Source organism: Tupaia chinensis, unplaced genomic scaffold (genome assembly GCF_000334495.1).
Source record: "Tupaia chinensis unplaced genomic scaffold, TupChi_1.0 Scaffold000117_2, whole genome shotgun sequence".
Classification (NCBI taxonomy): Eukaryota; Metazoa; Chordata; class Mammalia; order Scandentia; family Tupaiidae; genus Tupaia; species Tupaia belangeri.
In genome coordinates, this window is record NW_006159583.1 from 10,513,821 (window position 1) to 10,532,955 (window position 19,135).

Consider the following 19,135-nt stretch of genomic DNA (forward strand, 5'->3'; position numbering starts at 1 on the left):
TCTTTCGGCTTGGCAGCAACTTCGGACATTCTTCCTGTTTTTGCAGTGTCTTGGAGTTGCAGAACCTTTTGCCTTAGGCCACAGCCCGTCCACAATTCTTACTACTCCAGTAGATGCTAACTAGGCGACTTGCTGCCTGAAAGTTTTAGGACAGAAAGAGCCCTTCCAATCCTTGCATTTTTATTTGAAGAATCCAAGACTTTGCTTGTGAAATGGATTCTACACACTCCCACAGCCCAAATCGCATCAGCTTAGCTAAGGACTACTTAATTTTTTAGTAAAACCACTTACATTACCTTTTTGGCAACTGTTGTAAATTTTAGACATTTATTAAGCAGCCTCTCACTGAGAGGGGCTTTCAGGGACCAGAGGTTGGCGTAATGGCTATGTCGTTGGGACTCCCAGGTAGTTGACCGCTGTTGGAGTCCCAGACCCAGTGGCTTAAACTCACACCAGGCAGTGTGCTTGCGTACCCAAGATCCAGAGTAGAATGGAGAAGAAGGGATTGCGCATGGCCATCCTCCCAGAGGGGTTATTTCTCGCTTTCTGTCTCTCTGTCTTTCTGGTGAGCGCACGCACCCTATAGCAAAAACTTCTCAAAAACAAACACAAAAACTGAGAGGGGCTCTCTTGTCTCTCTGACCACATTTGTATTTGTATCTCTCCTATTCCTCTCCCACCATGTTGCTTGTGCTCAGCTATGCATAATTACCTTGCCTGCATCAGTTCTTTGCTTATCAAGGCTTTTTACAAAACACTTGAATTGCAACCCACCCTCCCATCCTCCTTGCACCGGCTTACTTAAATCTTTTTAAATTTTTTTAATTTTAGTTTTTGCTATAGGGTGTGTGCACTGACCTAGAGAGAAAGTAAGAAATCACCTCCCAGGGAGGATGGCCATGCTGCAGTCCCTTCTCCATTCTCCTCTTGGAATTTTGGGCACACAAGCTCACACACACACACACACACACACACACACACACACACATGCAGCATGATTTTCAAGCCATCAAGTCTGGGACTCGAACCATGCAGCTGGCTATGTGGAATCCAGCTGCCTTGCTCTCCGTACCACCTGCTAGCATAAATCCTTGACACTCAGTATTTGTTGCATGGGAGAAAAATGCATGACTACACCAATGTTAAAATTTTAGAGAGAAACCTTATGGTACTGTGCAAGCTAGATAGGAATAATTAGCAAGATAATTTTTTTATATTAATAAACTCCTTAACTCAGTATTTTTTTTTGAGGGGTTTTTGCAATAGGGAGCGTGTGCTCGTCAGAAAGACAGAGAGAGGCAGAGAGACAGAAAGCAAGAAATCCCCAGAGGGAATGACCACGGTGCAGTCCCTTCTCCTCCATTCTCCTCTTGGGATCTTGGGCACACACGCACTGTAAGGGTCCAGAGATCGGTCTAACTGATGGAGACACAGAAAAGACAGCGACAATGCAAGGTCTAGATAAGGGCTCTCAGCTAAGGATTTGGATGACCTTGCCTCGGAGGTGCTGGGCCCTCCCGTTTTCCACTTATCTGAGAGTTCCCAGACTCCTGGTTCCCGTCCTTGAGGCCCTAACAAAGTGGGCTCCGTCCCTGAAGACTCAACAGGGTAGTGATTAAGCTAACTTCCCCAGCATTCCCTAACATGGTGGTGATTTTGCTAATTCGGCCTAACAGCACACGTGCCCAGCATGAGTTCAAGCCAATGTGTCTGGGACTTGAACCACGGTTGACTACGTGGGAGTTCAGTGATGTAGCTATTACGCCGTCTGCTGGTCCCCTCAGTACTTCTTAAACTCCAATCTACATATGAATCTCTGACGATCTTGTTTTTTTGTTTTGGTTTGATTTTGCGTTTTTTTTTTTCCAATAAATCATGTGTGCTCACCAGAGAGACAGAGAGAGATATAGAGACAGAAAGCAAGAAGTCATCCTCCAGGGGAAATGGCTATGCCACAATACCTTCTCTTCCATTTCTCTTGGGATTTTGGGCATGCATGCACACATGCCCAGTATGAGTTTTAAGCTGCTGGGTCCAGGCCTCGAACCATGGTCAACTACATGGGAGTCCAGCAACATAACCATTATGCCATCTTCTGGTTCCTGGAGCTCTCGTTAAAAATGCAGATTTGGATTCAATAGTTCTGATTCAGGTTGGGGCTTGGAAATCTGGATTTCTGGCAGAGTACAAGGGAGTATTGTTGTCCCTGGTTCTAGGACCACAGTTTGAATAGGAAGACTTTTTAAAAGTCAATCTAGGCTATTAATAGCTCAATATTTATTGTTTAAAGAATACTTTGATGTGTTTATGATCTCCACTATATGAAAGGCAACCTCTAGGGACTGCAAGGATGCAAGAATAAATAACTAATCTTCAAAATTTATGGAGCAGAACAGAACATAACATGTAGCTCAGGTCATTAAACATTTTGTAGACCAATCACATGTTGGATAACCCAGGAAGTAGAATCTGAAGTGGAGATTTGGGTGCAAGAAAGTTATCTACTAGGGAGTGCCCGGATTTATTGGGCTCAACTCTTATGAAAAGGAGGTGGAGGAAGCAGAATTGAGCAATGGAGGGCATTGATTCATAATGCCATCCTAACAAAGACTTCAGAGATGTCACTGGAACTCTGGAGCTGGGGTGACCTTGTAGAGATGTTTTGGAATGGGCTGTGATATGAGTCTGTCTGTTTCTTTAACTGAGGCATTCCCCAAAGCAAACTGACAGCTGATAGTGTCTATTAGCAGTACTAACCATGACAGTGAGGAGATGGGATAAGTCTTCTACTCCTCAAGGGGGATTGGGCAAAGCTTCACAAAGACCGTGTTCACTGCAGTATTTGTGTTTCCAAGTCACTGTGGCAGCTGAGTCTCTCACTGAGACTAAGGATCTCAATAAATACTACTGAGTGCTACTGTGGGTGTCCAACACAGCTAGGTTTTTAGATAGAGCTCTGAGCAAAAACAGACCTGACTGCTGCCCTCATGGAGCTTAGAGTCTACTGAGGAAGATAAGCCCTAAAGTGGACATTACATGGGTAAGTACTGACATTGTGATGATCGGTCCCAAGGAGAGCTATGGGATTAACAAAACATCAACAGGGACTTCACTTAGTCTAAATTACTTTCTTAAGGAAGTTACAGCTATGTCGTGACCTGAAGGATAAGAGGAAATAAGACTGCATAAAGCCGGGAGCTAGGCAAAGGAAGATCAATAAAATGTATTTTTAAATCTAATATGAAAATCTTATATAGCTAACACGGAAACAAATGAACAACGCCAGCTTCCTTGGTAAATTTCTGCTACATATTGATAGGACAATATCCAGAAATATGTTGGTCCCCACTATAGCCTCTGATAGATTTTAAAACATTTCAAAAGGTTTACTTATTTACTTCTTCCACGAGTGAGACAGAAGGAGAGAGAAAACCCTTCACAGGGTCTTGATGCTGCAGTCTACCCACAGCCTCAGCCAGCCCAGATCACGGGTACACCCATGCCCAGTGTATTCAGGGAGGTCTAGATGTAAACCTGGACCCTTCCCACATGGGTCAGCATCTCAGAGAATCAATAGTGTTTACTGCTGTACCACTGTCTAGCCCCATCGTTTAGGTTTTTAAAAACCATTTTGGAGTGAGTGGTAGATCATTCCAAAGCCATGTGTATATTGAAGCAAGGCTGTGTTTTGAAGGCTGCACTCTACATAGCCTAGAGGAAATTAGGTCAAATGAAATAATGTTGGAGGTTACAAATACAATCCAATGAGAACAGAGACACAGAGACCTGGTGTGCAGCACAAACTGTGCTTTTTGGCTCTAGGCACTGTGTATTTCCTTCCCCTCTTCTCCAAAGCAGAAATATCCGCCAGTTTCCCTTTAAAGAGGATGGCTTGAGAGTTTGTAACTGCCTGGACTGATCTGAGGTGAATTTCATGTTGGGTAAATTCTCTTTACAAGCCAAATGATGTATAGCTGTTGAACATTTAAAAAAGAATAATAATAAAAAGAGTTTGTGACTGAAAAATATGGGAAGACTTCATGAAAACACAGATCGTAGGTTCTGTGACTTCAACAGTAACATAGAATTTAATTTCATGCCTCCTTACAATATTGCTTTGTTCATTCACATATTTATTCAATAAATATTAATAGAATGATAGGCACTTGTTTAGGTGTGGGAGATATGGCAGCAAAGTAACCAAGGAATTTATTTTCTAGTTGAAAGGAGAGACAACTGAAAAATAATCATGTATGTGTGTGTGTGTATCTATATCTATATGTATATCTACATATTCATGGAAACATGAAATATAGGTAATATCTCAACAAATATCACTGAGTGCTACTGTAGGTATCTGACACAGCTAGGTTTTTAGATATACCTCTGAGTGATACACAAACAAATTGAAATCTATGATTTCACAATACATATTTTCCATGAGCTTTTTGAAGACCCCTTGTATAATTCTGAATTCCCTTGATTATTCTATAAATTATAGTCAATACTCTTGCTTTCCCACATTCTACTTATGCCTCCATACTATGCTATGGTTTGGATAATGGTTTGTCCCCCAGAGTTTCATGTTTTGGAATTGGTCCCCAGTATACTTTCTTTGGGAGGTGGTGAGAACTTTAAGAGGTGAGGCCTAGTGGCTGATAGGTCACGTGAGTCATGGAGACGTCACTCTCATGAATGGATTGATGCTGTTTCATGAGACAGAGTGAGTTCTAGGCCTCATGAGAAGTGGTTAGTTCCCACAAAAGCAGCTTGTTATGGGAGAAAGATGGCCATTCCTAGGTCTCTGTCTTCCTGTGTGCATCCGAAATCCTCTCTGCTTCTGTTGTCTATGTCATGATGCTAGTCCCACACTTCTGGACTTCCAAATAAATCTATACTTTTTATAAATTACCCAGTCTTAGGTGTTTCTGTTAGCAACACAATAATGGACCAAGACACTTAATTTTCTGTTTGTCATAGCACTTACTACCATTTGGAGATATCATTGGAAATTTCATATGTATGTGTACATGTATATATGTGTGTGTGTGCTTGTGTATGTACACACATAAACATATATAATACATTCTCCACAAATAATTACTTAAATTATAGGCCATCCCCATAATGCAGTGGTTAAACCTTGTGCATAGGGAGCCAAATTCCATGTGGCTGACATGGTTCGAATCCTAGCCTGGTAGCTTGAGAAACATGTAGCACACATGTATGTGCATGCCCAAGATCCTGATGAGATGGAAATGTATGTGAAGGATTATGGGATGACAATACTTCATTGGGGAAGGTCTCTCTCTCTTCTGGTGAGCACATGCACCCTCTTACAATATTTTCTTTAAAAAAATTTTTAAAATTGTAGTAATTATTATCAAGGAGAGCAACAAGATTATAGGAGCTTAAACAGAGACTACACTTAATCTGAGATTTAAGGAAATTAAGGAAATTCCTGTGTATGTGCATATACTCATGTACATGTATACATATATATTCTCACATACATAAAACATTTTTTCTGTTGTCTCCCCTTTCCACTAGAAAATAAACGTCTTACTTACTTCACTGCCATATATCCTGCACCTAAACAAGTGCTTATCATCCCATTACTATTTATTGAATCAATATATGAATGAACAAAACAAGATATAGATAGATAGATAGATAGATAGATAGATAGATAGATATGGGATTAAAACAAGTATAGTTAGGCTTCTGGTTGATTAAACTGTAACTGGGTCACTGGTGAGAACTTAGGGATGTCTGGATAGCACACTGGTACTAAACGAAGCACTATGCACCCTTGCCCTGCACTCCGCCTCATGTTCGCTATTATGCTGACATCTGATCATATCAGACTAACCTCTGACTCAAAGGCAGTTACCCATAGACGGTCAGTCTTCTAGCAGAGGGCTTGTCTTAGAGTGCTGTCTAGGGTAGATGCCACCTGCTACATGGTGACATTGCTTCTTAGCTGACGGCTAACAACATTTCTCAGTCTTCTTCTGCTTCACTGCCTTCCCCTCCCTCATGGCAGCTAAGTATAGTCATATGACATAGTTTTGGTCAATGAAGCATAAGCAGAAGTCTGTGGTGTATGTGGGTGGGGGGGCATTCTGGGAGAACTTTTTGTTTTTCTTAGAAGAGGCAGATCAGCAAGAGAGTTTGCTGGCCTTGGCCCTTTTCCAATCTTCTTGCCTTGAGTGAATTCCTAGAACTGCAGCAGCCACAAGGCAACAAGCTTGAGGATGAAGTCAATAGCTGAAACTGGAAGAATAGGAATATTGAAAGCCTAAGTTATCAATGTCAACACTGCACAGCTGGACCAATGTTTGAGCCGCCCACTTCTGGACTCACGGAGAAAATTATAAACTCCTATTGATAGCAGCCACTTTGGTTTGCCTTTTCTGTTAATGTGCTGCAATTTTTTTCTCCATGTCAGGCTGATCAAAATATATTTTCTTGCAGAGAGTTGGAATGTAAACCTCCATGGAGGAGTGGGTGGTGGGAAGAAGGGGGAAAAAATAAAAGAAGAAGCAATAAACTGAAGCCCAGACAGCAGAAACTAGAATGGTAAGCAAAGAAGATCCCTTACTGAGAGAACAGGAGGCCCCGATCTTGCAGCCGCAGCAGAGGTTTGGTTGGAACCGTGCACCCTGAACAATATACTCACACTGTGGTCCCTGGGGACTAGCTCAGTCTGACTTTTTCCCTTTTCTGACTTTCCCACACTTCTTTACCAACATCCCTGTCACTCAGGGTAATCCAGACGTCCCTGTTCCTTGCAAGTAAAAGAGTCCAACTCACAATTTCGGGCCGTGCGGGCACACTCATAAAGGGCAGCTACCATGTTCTTTCAGAAAACGTTTCTCCACATCCCACAAAACATCAGGCTAGAAAGCCCTGTTGCTGGAAAGAACTGAGCCAGCTAAGGTAGCAGGCAGTTTGTCCTCGGTGCCTCGTCACTTCCTCTTTCGGTGTGGCTTCCCTTCTAGCCTACGTGCTTGCCCTCACCACACTGATGCTTTTCATACACCAGCAGCCCTTTGACTTTGAGAATACCTAGAACTGCCCCTGATTCACAAGGCTTCAACTTCAGGCTTCTCCCTACCCTGATCGTTTACCAACATCTAGGTAAATAGTTCTGCATTCTATAGGCAGATGCTTTTGGGTGGCTCTCAGTGATGATGGATGAACCAATTATGATGGGTGAACAAATTCATTTACTGACATCAGTATTTCATAACCACTCCTAGATATCGTGGTATTATAGAAGTTTTTTTTTTTCCTTTAAGAAATTTTGCTATAGGGCGTGTGCACTCACCAGAGAGACAGAGGGATAGAAAGTGAGAAATCATGCTTCAGGGAGGATGGACACACAATCCCTTCTCCTCCATTCTCTTCTTAGGAGACTGGGCACACATGGGCATGTGCTCAAGCTGCCAGGTCCGGGACTCAAACCACAATCCACTACATGGGAGTCCAGCGACACCATCTGCTGGTTTCAGCATTATAATAGTTCTTACTGAGCCCAGCAATGGATTTGCCTGATAGTGACACTGGAGATATTGACAGGAAAGTAGAGCATAAACTCTTTTGCCCTGGGCAAAAGGATCTTTTGGGTGCCTTCCAAGTCATGATATGACAGCTCATTTTCCAAAAGGTAAGGCATACCTTATAATAGTTACTATAAGCCAGCAGCTTGTAGACTGAATTCAGCCCACAGAAATGTTTTGTTTGGTCAGCAGAGAGAATTTTATTTTCACTGGTTCTGGTCAGAGCATGTATTCCTGTTAAGATTTTTGTTTGTTTGTTTGGTTGGTTTTTGTTGTTCTTGTTTTTTGCTATTGTGCACCTGTGCTCGCCAGAGAGACAGAGTGATACAGAGAGGCAGAAAGTGAGAAGTCACACCCTGGAGGGAATGGCCATGCCACAATCCCTTCTTCTCCATTCTCCTCTCGGGATCTGTGGGCATGCACACGCATGTGCCTGGTGTGAGTTTTAAGCCTCTAGGTCTGGGACTCAAACATGGGAGTCCAGTGATATAACTAACCATCATGCCATTTGCTGGTCCCCCTGTTAAGTTTTTAATATTTATCTTTATTACTGTTATCTCAAATGCCAGCACTGTTTCTAGAGCAGAGCAGAATATTATTTGCTTATAGCAAATAACCATATCTGTTTCTCCCTTTGTCGCAGTTTCTACTCGGAGGCCATGCAGTGAGAATCAGAATGTCATCCTACGTAAAAGGGTGTCTACTGGAGGAAGGGATATCCTCCAAAAAAAAATCTGGGCATTTATGGAGGAGAAAGAAATCAGTTTTTCCCCTTTGCCCTCACATCTTCTGCTCTCTAGTATAAACAAATTCCCCTTGGGATATGAAGGCTCCTGGGCATTTATCCTTTGGTATGAAAAGGTCGTTCTCCGGAGAAGAGATGCCCGTTTCCAGCTTTACATCCCCAATGTCCCCAGTGGTCTTGGGAGTTCATGCCTTTTTGAAATGAAAGCACACATTTCTTTGGGGAAGTAAATTTCTCTGGAATCCTCATTAACTAATTAACCACAAACCACTCATAAGTTAACTTGTAAGAATGGTGTTTTGTTTTGTTTTCGTTTTTTAGCTCAGATCCCCGGTTTTAGTAAAATTTGCTCAGGGAAACTCTAATTGTGCAGAAATATAAATAAAGAAATTTCTCTGTGGCCCACACATCCACAGTCGAGCCACAGGCTCACCATCTCAGTCATCTCACGTGCTGCTGGATTTATGTTACCCACTTGGTTATCCCAGGAGGCATTTGCATTGATAGGGCTTAGCACCAAGCTACCTCAAAATGTAGAGCTTTGATATTTGAGGAAACCGCAAGCAGCAGGAAGGTTTCTCTGACATTCTCCCACCCCTCTCCTCCGAAGGCTGTAAAAGAATTTTCTAACCTCTCTCTGAAGTAGGTTATAAGATCCTCACCCCAGGGGGCTAGGTATTGGTGCAGCGGCTTGCATCCCTGGACCTCCCTTTGCACACGCACATGCACCCATGATCCCCGCTGAGCCTAGACAACCTGAATCCAGTATTCCCATCACCATTGACTTGGATATGTTACCGAACTTTTGGATATGCTACTTACCTGCAAAGTGGAGATAGGATAATGTATACCACATAGGATCCTCATGACGGTTAAATGAGATAGTTATGAAAATGCGTAGTCCCTTGCCTGACACGTGAGTAGCTGAACATTAGTTAGGTGTAGTTACTTGCTGCATTCTTCCTTTCCCCCAGAGATTTAAAGAGAGCTTATCTCTGATTGCAAGAGAAAGAGAATAAGACTTGTAAACAAAAGAGCATGACACCTTTCTTTATTTATCTTGAAATAGAAGTTTGTACCAGCTCTGATGAGAACATAGCAGGGAGGGGTCACTTCTACCCAAAGGGGTGGGAAATGATCAGGAAATGCTTTATGAGAGGAGGGAACCATTGAACCAAATCCTGAAACCAGTTTCAATTCTCACCTTGAGCTCCTAGCAATTACTCAATAGTGGTAAACAAAATAAAATAGAAAGTTTTAATGGTATGTATTTTTCTATAGACTAATAAGGAATAACTATACTTAAAATAGATACTGCTTTAGATCTCAGTGACTGCACGTGACAAATCTGTAAACATAGCTTGTGCATCCCCTGTTTTTGTCTTATATTGCTCCTGCCCTTGCCAACCCACAAACACAGTCCCTTAGCCCCATTCCCTAGACACTCATGTCAAGATTAAGTGCATGGGCAGTCTGGCAAAGATGATAAGAAATGCTTGGCCATTAAAACAAAAATATAATAAAGCCAATATTGTCTATTAGGCCAAAAGAGGGAGGAACAGTTTCACTGAGATCTAGGTGAAGATGTTAGCATATTTTCTAAAAACCTGCATCAGAAGAAGAGGAATGGTGAGGATGGGAACACAGAAAAAGTAGAATTTGGGGAAGCAACGCTGCTCAGTGTGTCCCCAGCAGAGTCCAGGAGAAAGGGTGTCCTTTCCTTATGGTGCTCCTGTCTAGTCCCTTTGCCAGAGAGCACAGAAGTAATGAATAGTGTGGGAAGTGAGACCACCTGAGATCAAATCCAACCCCATTGCTTAATAGCTTTATGACTCTGGGGTAGTTACTGCCCCTCTGTGTGCCTCCTTTTCTCGTCTATAACATGAGGCTCCTACCAGGACTCACCTTAATAGAGTCGAGTGGGAATTCAGCAAATGCAGGTAAGAATTGCATCATGGGTGCCAGCAGATGGTGTAGTGGTTACATCACTGGGCTCCCACATGGCTGACCACTGTTCAAGTCCCAGACCCAGTGCCTTGACAATCATACCAGGCATGTATACATGTGTTCTCAAGATCTCCGGAGGAGAATGGAAGAGAAGAGATTGCGGTGTGACCATTCACTCTGGGGGATGATTTTTCACTTTCTTTCTCTCTCTCTCCAGTGAGTGCACACACCCTGAGACAAATAAATAAATAAATAAATAGGAAGGAAGGAAGGAAAGAAGGAAGGAAGAAAGAAAGAGAATTGTGTCATGCCTGGTCCAGAGAAAATGTTGCACGAATCACAGCTAGTATTTCTCTCTCACTCAGCATTAGGTGGCCACGGTTTCATCTTCCTTCCTCTAGCCTCCAGTTTCAACACACTTCATGCACAAGCCCACTCTATTTTGACATGCCTGCCTCTAACTGGTTATTTCATGAAGCTGAAGCTGAGACTGACTGCTGGTGTTTGACACAACCACTTGCTAGAGCTCTGCAGGATTTGCAGCACAAACGAGCCTGGCAATAGGCGTAAAATATTGAGCCCCCCCCCCCCAGTCCTAGGAAAACGATGGGAGTTCTAGGAAAACGATGGGAGCCATGAACAGGTGTGGAGCCATGTCTTCTGAGTTAAATGGGAATGAAAACCTCTTGAGGTGATCTTGAAGCCTGCCCATGATTCAAAACTCAGGAATATAGAAATTAATAGAAGCCAGGGCAGGGAGGAGCAGTAGGCCTCTACCATAGCACAAAGTCTGGCAAGGTGACCCATCTGGGCAGTGGGCTGGACCCTTAGTGAGGACGAGTGTGAACCTGAGCTTGGCTCTCCACTGATCCCTCCTTCATCCCCATCCCAAGTGCCTAGTCTCTTAATCAGAACAGGAATAGATAGCAGGCATCATTTGTGGCCTAGCAACCTCCTTTCCATACATTTTGATGGTTCCACCATTGTGATGATTCCTTGAGGTCTGCTTGCTTAAGGCAGAATTAAAACAAACAAACACTGTATTTCCTAGACTGTCTTCTAACTTGAGTACGGGCAAGTGCCTAAGTTTGTTGAGACATACAGACTTCAGAGGAAAGGAAGCTCAGGGCAGGGGAGGTCATTTTATTATTTCAGGATGAAGCTGAGATGGCCAGATCTGCACTGTGGGCATCCTCCTCCCCATAGGTCACCCTCACCATCTCCCCAGAGGAGACACAGCTGCTCATGGCTCCTCCCAGGCCAGCAACTTAGAAACTGAAAAGCTAAGGTAACAGAGTGCTGAATCTCTAACTAGAAAGGCCAAAATGTTAATGGTGAGGCTGCGAAAACTGGGCTTTAAAGTTGGTCTTTAAGGCAGATGAAAAAAATGTCCAGAAGGTGGAAAAACAGTCTCCGACCAAGCAGCATCTCTGTTCCAGGGGTCCTTAGCTGATATACTCTCACTGATGTACTGAGTGCAGTGATCTGTGCTCTTGTTTGTTATGGCTATCCAGAAAGTCAGGGGCTGTTGTTCAATCAAGAGACAGAGAGAGCAGAGAGAGAGAGAGAGAGAAGGAGAAGCAAGGCTAAAGCAAAGTGGTGCCAAGTGACTGGGCAGTGCTCCAGGTCTGGTGAGAAATGAGAATACAAGTGACATTGAGCAGATGAAAGTTCTAAAGGCAGTCACACTCGCCACAGACAGTTTCGGAGAGTCTGAAGCTCTGCAACACAGCAATGCTTGAGCAGAGCAAAAGAGAAGTCACATTTAGGACCTCAGGCCTTTACTCAGACCCACCAACCAGTGGGAGCAGGGTGTGGGCCCTCAGGTGGGAGCACCGCTCCATTTGGTGTAAGCGGTGAGCATTTATTGGAGCAAACATTCTAGGAGGGGGTTAGCTGTTGGCGACTCACGTCACTCTACGATTCTGTGCTTCTCGTCTCCCTTCCTCTTCTTAAGGCTGACTTCCCCCATGGTCACAAGGTGATTGCAGAAGCAACAGAGCCACAGTACTCCTGCTTCCCACTTACAGGGAGAGACGGCATGTTCTGGACATTTCTTTTTTCTTTTTTCTGTTGCCAGAGGGCACATGCACTCTCAGGACAGAGAGAAAAAGAGAGAGAGAGAGAGAGAGAGAGAGAGAGAGAGAGAGAGAAATTACCTCTCAATGAGGCATGATCACGTTGTAATCCTTTCTCCATCCTGTCAGGATTTGGCCATGCACGCAGTGCCCAGAGTATTTTTCAAGCCACCAGACCTAGGATTCAAGAGAGAGAGAGAGAGAAGGAGAAGCAAGGCTAAAGCAAAGTGGTGCCAAGTGACTGGGCAGTGCTCCAGGTCTGGTGAGAAATGAGAATACAAGTGACATTGAGCAGATGAAAGTTCTAAAGGCAGTCACACTCGCCACAGACAGTTTCGGAGAGTCTGAAGCTCTGCAACACAGCAATGCTTGAGCAGAGCAAAAGAGAAGTCACATTTAGGACCTCAGGCCTTTACTCAGACCCACCAACCAGTGGGAGCAGGGTGTGGGCCCTCAGGTGGGAGCACCGCTCCATTTGGTGTAAGCGGTGAGCATTTATTGGAGCAAACATTCTAGGAGGGGGTTAGCTGTTGGCGACTCACGTCACTCTACGATTCTGTGCTTCTCGTCTCCCTTCCTCTTCTTAAGGCTGACTTCCCCCATGGTCACAAGGTGATTGCAGAAGCAACAGAGCCACAGTACTCCTGCTTCCCACTTACAGGGAGAGACGGCATGTTCTGGACATTTCTTTTTTCTTTTTTCTGTTGCCAGAGGGCACATGCACTCTCAGGACAGAGAGAAAAAAAGAGAGAGAGAGAGAGAGAGAGAGAGAGAGAGAGAGAAATTACCTCTCAATGAGGCATGATCACGTTGTAATCCTTTCTCCATCCTGTCAGGATTTGGCCATGCACGCAGTGCCCAGAGTATTTTTCAAGCCACCAGACCTAGGATTCAAACCGCATGGATTCCATCTCCTGTAACCACTGGGCTATGGGGCTGACCTTCCACAAAGTTCAAACAGACGATCTCTAACAAGTTTCTGTGGCCAGGGAATGGAGGGAGAGAGTATTGACTTAGACCTTCATTATCCTTAGGGTCCCAACTAAGGTGAGTGGTGAGGTCTACTCTACCCAAAGCCCCTGATGGCTGTACAGCTGGGAGAACCAGAAAGGATGTTGGAAGAGACAACCAAGGTGTTCAGAAGAGACCCTCAAATGCTCCTGAGTGGTCATAAATAGCTAGCAGCATAGTCCATAGTTCATTACCATGAAGCTTGGGAAGCATTAAGCATGATCAGGGTTTTAAGTCATGATTATCTAAGTCAAGGTTCTTCAAAGAAACAGAACCAATAGGATGTGTATATTTAGATTCACTTTAAGGAATTGGTTTATGTGATTATGGAGACTGGTAAATCCAAAATCTGCAGGGTCAGCTGGCAAACTGGAGACTGGGTCACAACTGATGCTGCAAGTACAAGTCTGAACACTCTGTTGACAGAATTCCTTCTGTTGCATTGGCCTGTTGCAGTGTTGTGCTGGCACCTTGGTCTCTGAGTGAGCTGAGGAAGGAGACGGGCACAGAACCAAGCTCTCAGAAACAGGCCTGGTAGCACAAGAGAAAGCCCAATTGCTAGCTGCATAGTTGAACCTGGTCTTAACTACCTTGAGAGGCAAAAGGATCAGAAAAAAGCAAATTTATCAGAATTTGCTTCAGGAAGGAAACAGTTAGTGTCCAGTAGTTTTCATGTCCATTCTATGCATGGTGCCTTAGGGAAATTGGACATCTGAGACAGGAAGGAAGTTAAGGATGTGAACTAGAAGTTAAGAATATTGTAGGACATGGCTGTAGTCTCTGACTGGGTGGGGGTGAAGGCAAAGGCCCAAATCCTGAAGCCATATTCCACTGTGATCAACCTCATGGGAAACATACTGTTTATCTCTTATCATTGCCTTCAAATGATCTGCTACTTAGTTATATTATAAAACGGTTATTATAATAATGATTGTATGAAATTTATGTTAATTTTGAATTTCTTTTAGGAAAAGGGAAGACAATGACAGAAGTAATTGTCTTTTGATGGTAGAAATTGGGGACATTTTAATTTAGAGCCTAGAAGTTTAAAGAGCTACAGCAATGTACTTCCTTTTTAGAAGGTGTTAAGTTCTAATCATTGCTTCAGTATCACTTCAAAAGATTTGTTTTTTCACTGCGGTTTGAAATGTGTGTGTTAATGCGTCAGCAGTAAAGGGACTAGGGGTTTTGTTGAACTATAATTTTAGCTACAAGGCTCCCTATAAACATTGCTTTGGTTCAGGTTTATGCGAGCAGATTCTTTTCTTTAAGTGGAATATTTTGGAACAAAAAATGAACTGGACATATAATCAGTTCTTACAAGGCAGAGATTTGGATTTACAAATTAGTAAATCTAATCTGGTTTGTAGATTAGGAAATGAGAAAAACATCTCAGAGCTGTGTTAGGAGTCTAGACTTATCTTGTCCAAGATGGGTAACCGTTAGCTACGTGTGGCCACTGAGCTCTTGTATGATGGCCAGTTTAAATAAAGATGTGCTGAAAGTGTGAAATATATACTGGATCTAAAACACTTCGTACCCGAGAAGAAGTCATATTTTAAAAGTTGATTACACATGGGCCAGTTGGTGGCACGTGGGCAAGGTGGCGGGATGCCCCATGGTCTGGACCCAGTGGCTTGGGAAACACACTGGGCATGTGTGCGTGAATGTAGGAAAAGGGACTGTGGTGTGGCTATTCCATCTGGGAGGGGTACTTTCTCACTTTCTTTCTCTCTCTGGCAAGAACCCCATGGCAAAAATGTTTAAAAATGAAAATTAAATAAATTGATTACATGTTAAATGGCCATACGGCCATTGAGTTAAATAAAATGTATTACCAAAATTGATTTCATTTGCTCCTTTATACCTTTTATACTTATTTAATGTGGCTTGTATGGAATTTTAAATTACTTAAGTGCTTTGTATTAAAATCTGCTGGAATAAACAATAATGCCCTTTATTTCTGCCATTTTCTCTATGTATTCGTGGTCCCTACGTTGGTCTCAGGATCTCCTCCTTGATCACAATGACAACTGCCATCTGAGATCTCATTAATCTCCACCTTGGTTGCATTATATGTTATTTTTTTTTAAAGTTTATTTCTTCCATGAAAATAGGAGACAGAAAGAGAGAGAGAGAAGCACCCTCTCAATAGTCTCATGCTGCTTTGCATTTAGCTTTTGAAGCCAGAGCGACCAGGGAACCAAACTGTGGTCTTCCTCATGAAGTATGGCGTTGCTGCTGTACCCTGGGCCAGCCCCATCATCCATTCTAAAGGCTGAGTCTTCCCTAATCAGCACATCATTGCTGCACTGCTCAGCGCTGGCTGCTGGGTCCTCTGCCTGGCCTTCCTTCACATCCCTACAAGGCTTTGAAATGATATGTCCTAATCCCAAAAGTGGAATTTGTTGGGAGGATATGTGTACATCTTAGCAGCACCAAGGACTTTCTTGTCTGGGCAAAGAAAGCAGAGCCTAGAGTGCTATGGGCTACTAAACCAAATTATTTCATGGTTTTTCCATTTCCATGTGCCAAGTTAAAGAAGTTACATGTGGCTTCTAATTTTTACTCCTGCATCAGTCTTACAGGTAGAAAATGACACCTGACACGACCTGATTCTAAACTGGAGGTGTCCAGCTCAGGGCTCTGATCTAGGAACTAACTCTTAATTCTTTTCACCTTTCACATTGCAGCTGGCCTGAAATATGGGCCATCTCTCAATACTGACTTCTGCGGTAACAATAACCAGAGCTCACCATTGTTTGCTTTACAGTGTAGGAGGCGCCTTAGAACAGCCATTATGTTCATGGAGTTCTACGACTGGAAGCTGTAGGTAGCACCATTGCTGTTTGTGGTCATTGTGTGGGTGTGTCACAGAGAGGGAGACCAACTAACTGATTGACTTTTCCCAAGTCCCACGCCAGGTGATGGGGTTGGCTTATCCTGCCGCTATCTGGTTTCTTAACTGGGTGTCCAAGATCCTGCTCCCCCATGCACACTTCCTGCTACAGTCTGTTCCCAGGAAAATCCCCTTGGCTCTGACTTCCAAAAGAAAGCTTGTCTTTTCAGGTTGCCAAATTAAATCTGCTCTCGATCAAAGGCACTTTGGACCGTGGGAAGAGGAAAGTTGTCAAGCTGTACTAAATAAATGAGTCACTGTTTCAAGATTAAGGAAGTAAAGATTTGTATCGTAGGGACTTTTCAGAAGAAGGATGAATATTTCTTGACAATAAAACAAATAGGTGAAGAAAGGGAGGAAAACAGACCCCCAATTTTTCTTTTCTCTTCTTTTTGATGTACATTCTTCCTATTAACATTTCTCATTTTCTTCATGTCTTACTAGTTTTAACACTTTTAAACATACTCCTGGGTTAAAATTATTTTTATTTGTCAGCATTGTAGTTTGGTTTCTAAACTGTGTTCTCAATAGATTTCCTCTGCATAGGTGGCCGGTACACCACCAGATGTGTCAGAATTGATTCTTATTTATTTATTTATTTATTACAGAGATTTTTGCCATAGGGTGTGTGTGCTGGCCAGAGAGACAGAAAGTGAGAGATCACCTCCCCCCCATAGGAAGGATGACCACATCGTAATCCCTTCTCCTCCACTTTCCTCACGCACACACACACGCACACACACACACACGCACGCACACACACACACACACACACACACACACCCAGCAACACACGTACCCAGCATGAGTTTCAGGCCACCAGGTCCAGGACTTGAACTACAGTCAACCACATGGAACTCCAGCAATGTAATCATTATGCCATCTACTGGTCCCAGAACTGATTTTTTAAAGAATCTCTTTCCTACTAATATTCAGGTATGACCTCCAGGTAAAGCCCACTGAAGTTTATCCCTCTTTTCTTTCTTTTCTGCCTGATTGGTCTCATTCTCCGCTCTTCACCCATTTGCAAGAAAAGGTTATGAAAGGTGGACTTGCCTTCTTGAGAGGAAGGAAATGGTGATGCATTTTCTTGCAAGTAGAAATATATGGATGAGTCATGTTTATAGTCTGGTTCTATTCTGTGTATGCATATTCACTAAACATTTTTTTAAAGAGGTTTTTGCCTTAGGGTCCATGCACTCATTGGAAAGAGAGACAGAGACAGTGAGAGGGAAGGTAAGAAATCAACCCCGGGGGGATGGTCATACTGCAATCCCTTCTTCTCCATTTTCCTCCCAGGACCACGCCTACATCCCCGGTGGGATTTACAAGCCACTGGGTCCAGGACTCGAACCGTGGTCAGCCATGTCGGTGTCCAGTGATGTCACCGCTATGCCATCTACTGGCCCCAGCTCATTAAATATTTTATTGCCAGCCTTTCTTTTTAAATTTAATTTTTATATTTTCTTACTTACATTTAAGCGTTGTATATTTTGTGGAGTACGATATGTTTTTTGAAAGTATGCATACAGTGTGTAATAATTATGTATTAGTAATTATATATTAATTCTTATGTATTATATATGAGAATCTGGAGGACAACTTAGTATAAAGTTCTTTCATTCTATACAGTGTGTAATAATTATGTATTAGTAATTATATATTAATTCTCATGTATTATATATGAGAATCTGGAGGACAACTTAGTATTAAGTTCTGAATTTTTCTTTTTCTTTTTTTTTTGGTTTTAAGTATTTTTGAGAAAATATTTACATGTCAACTACTCAAATTGTTGAAAAGCAAATGCCCAGCACTCAAGTCACACATAAATCTTCTCAATTTGGCCCTGCCCACCAAGTATTCTGTGATACAACATCTGCTAGCAAAGATCATTCTCTTTTTCTTCCTTCAAAGTCTTTCTCAAGATACTCCTCTGTTGTGGTTGCTCTTTTGCAATCTCTGCTGTTTACAGTGCTGGGCTGGAAAAGTCCAGTTTTTTTTTTTTTTTGGGGAGGTTTTTTTTTTTAGGGGGAGATGGCCACACCACAATCCCTTTTTCTCTCCTCTTGAGATCTTGGCCACACATGCACGTGCGCCCAGTGTGAGTTTAAGCAACCGGGTCCAGGACTTGAACTTCAGTCGACTACATGGGAGTCCAATGACATGGCCATTATGGTAACTGCTGGTCCCCAAGTCCAGGTTTTTTTTATGTTATAAATTCTTCCATATATCTTCTCTAATCCTCTCTGCCAGGCAGAACTATTTATGATGCCAGGCCATCCTTCTAAGAGCTTCTGTTGGCTTACTTGAGATCCACCCTACTTCCATAGTTTTCTGATTAATCTTCAGATATGATATTCCAGTCAAAGCCCTGTCCAATAATGAGTATTTCCAATTTCTGACTCAATGCAACAAGCATTATTGAAGTTATGCAAATAACCCTTCTGCCACAAAATAAGAATACTCCCAAATATTTTCCAATTACAGAGAGGTCAGGAAGGAAGAAAAGTTTGTTTCAATTTAAAGAAACAAACAGGAAAAATATTTTAACTAATTGCCGAACCTATCAACAACTCAAGAGAAAGTAAAATGCTTAAATTGGGAAAATAAAGCATAATAAAAAAAATCAGTAATGTTTTCACTCAAAAAGTCATAAAATTCTATTTTGCCAGTTCAGTCTTATGTTCAAACTCTCTTCTGTTGAATATGCAGTGTTGCTGTGGTCCAATCTTTCCATTTAAATCCTGGAAGTTAACATTCAATGTTATTATTGATATTTCTTGTCCACAGCATTAAATTGGTCATTTTCTTGGTTGCCTTTTGTTCTCTTCTTTCTTTTATTTTTTTATTTACTCATTTTTATTTATTTATTTATTTATTTATTTATTTA

At 42.5% G+C, this 19,135-nt stretch overlaps 1 pseudogene; it reads left to right on the forward strand.

Annotated features, from left to right (window-relative positions):
* The first annotated feature begins 10,192 nt into the window (after window positions 1-10,192).
* Window positions 10,193-19,135, forward strand: part of LOC102496057 (serine-threonine kinase receptor-associated protein-like) — a 22,445-nt pseudogene continuing 13,502 nt past the window's right edge.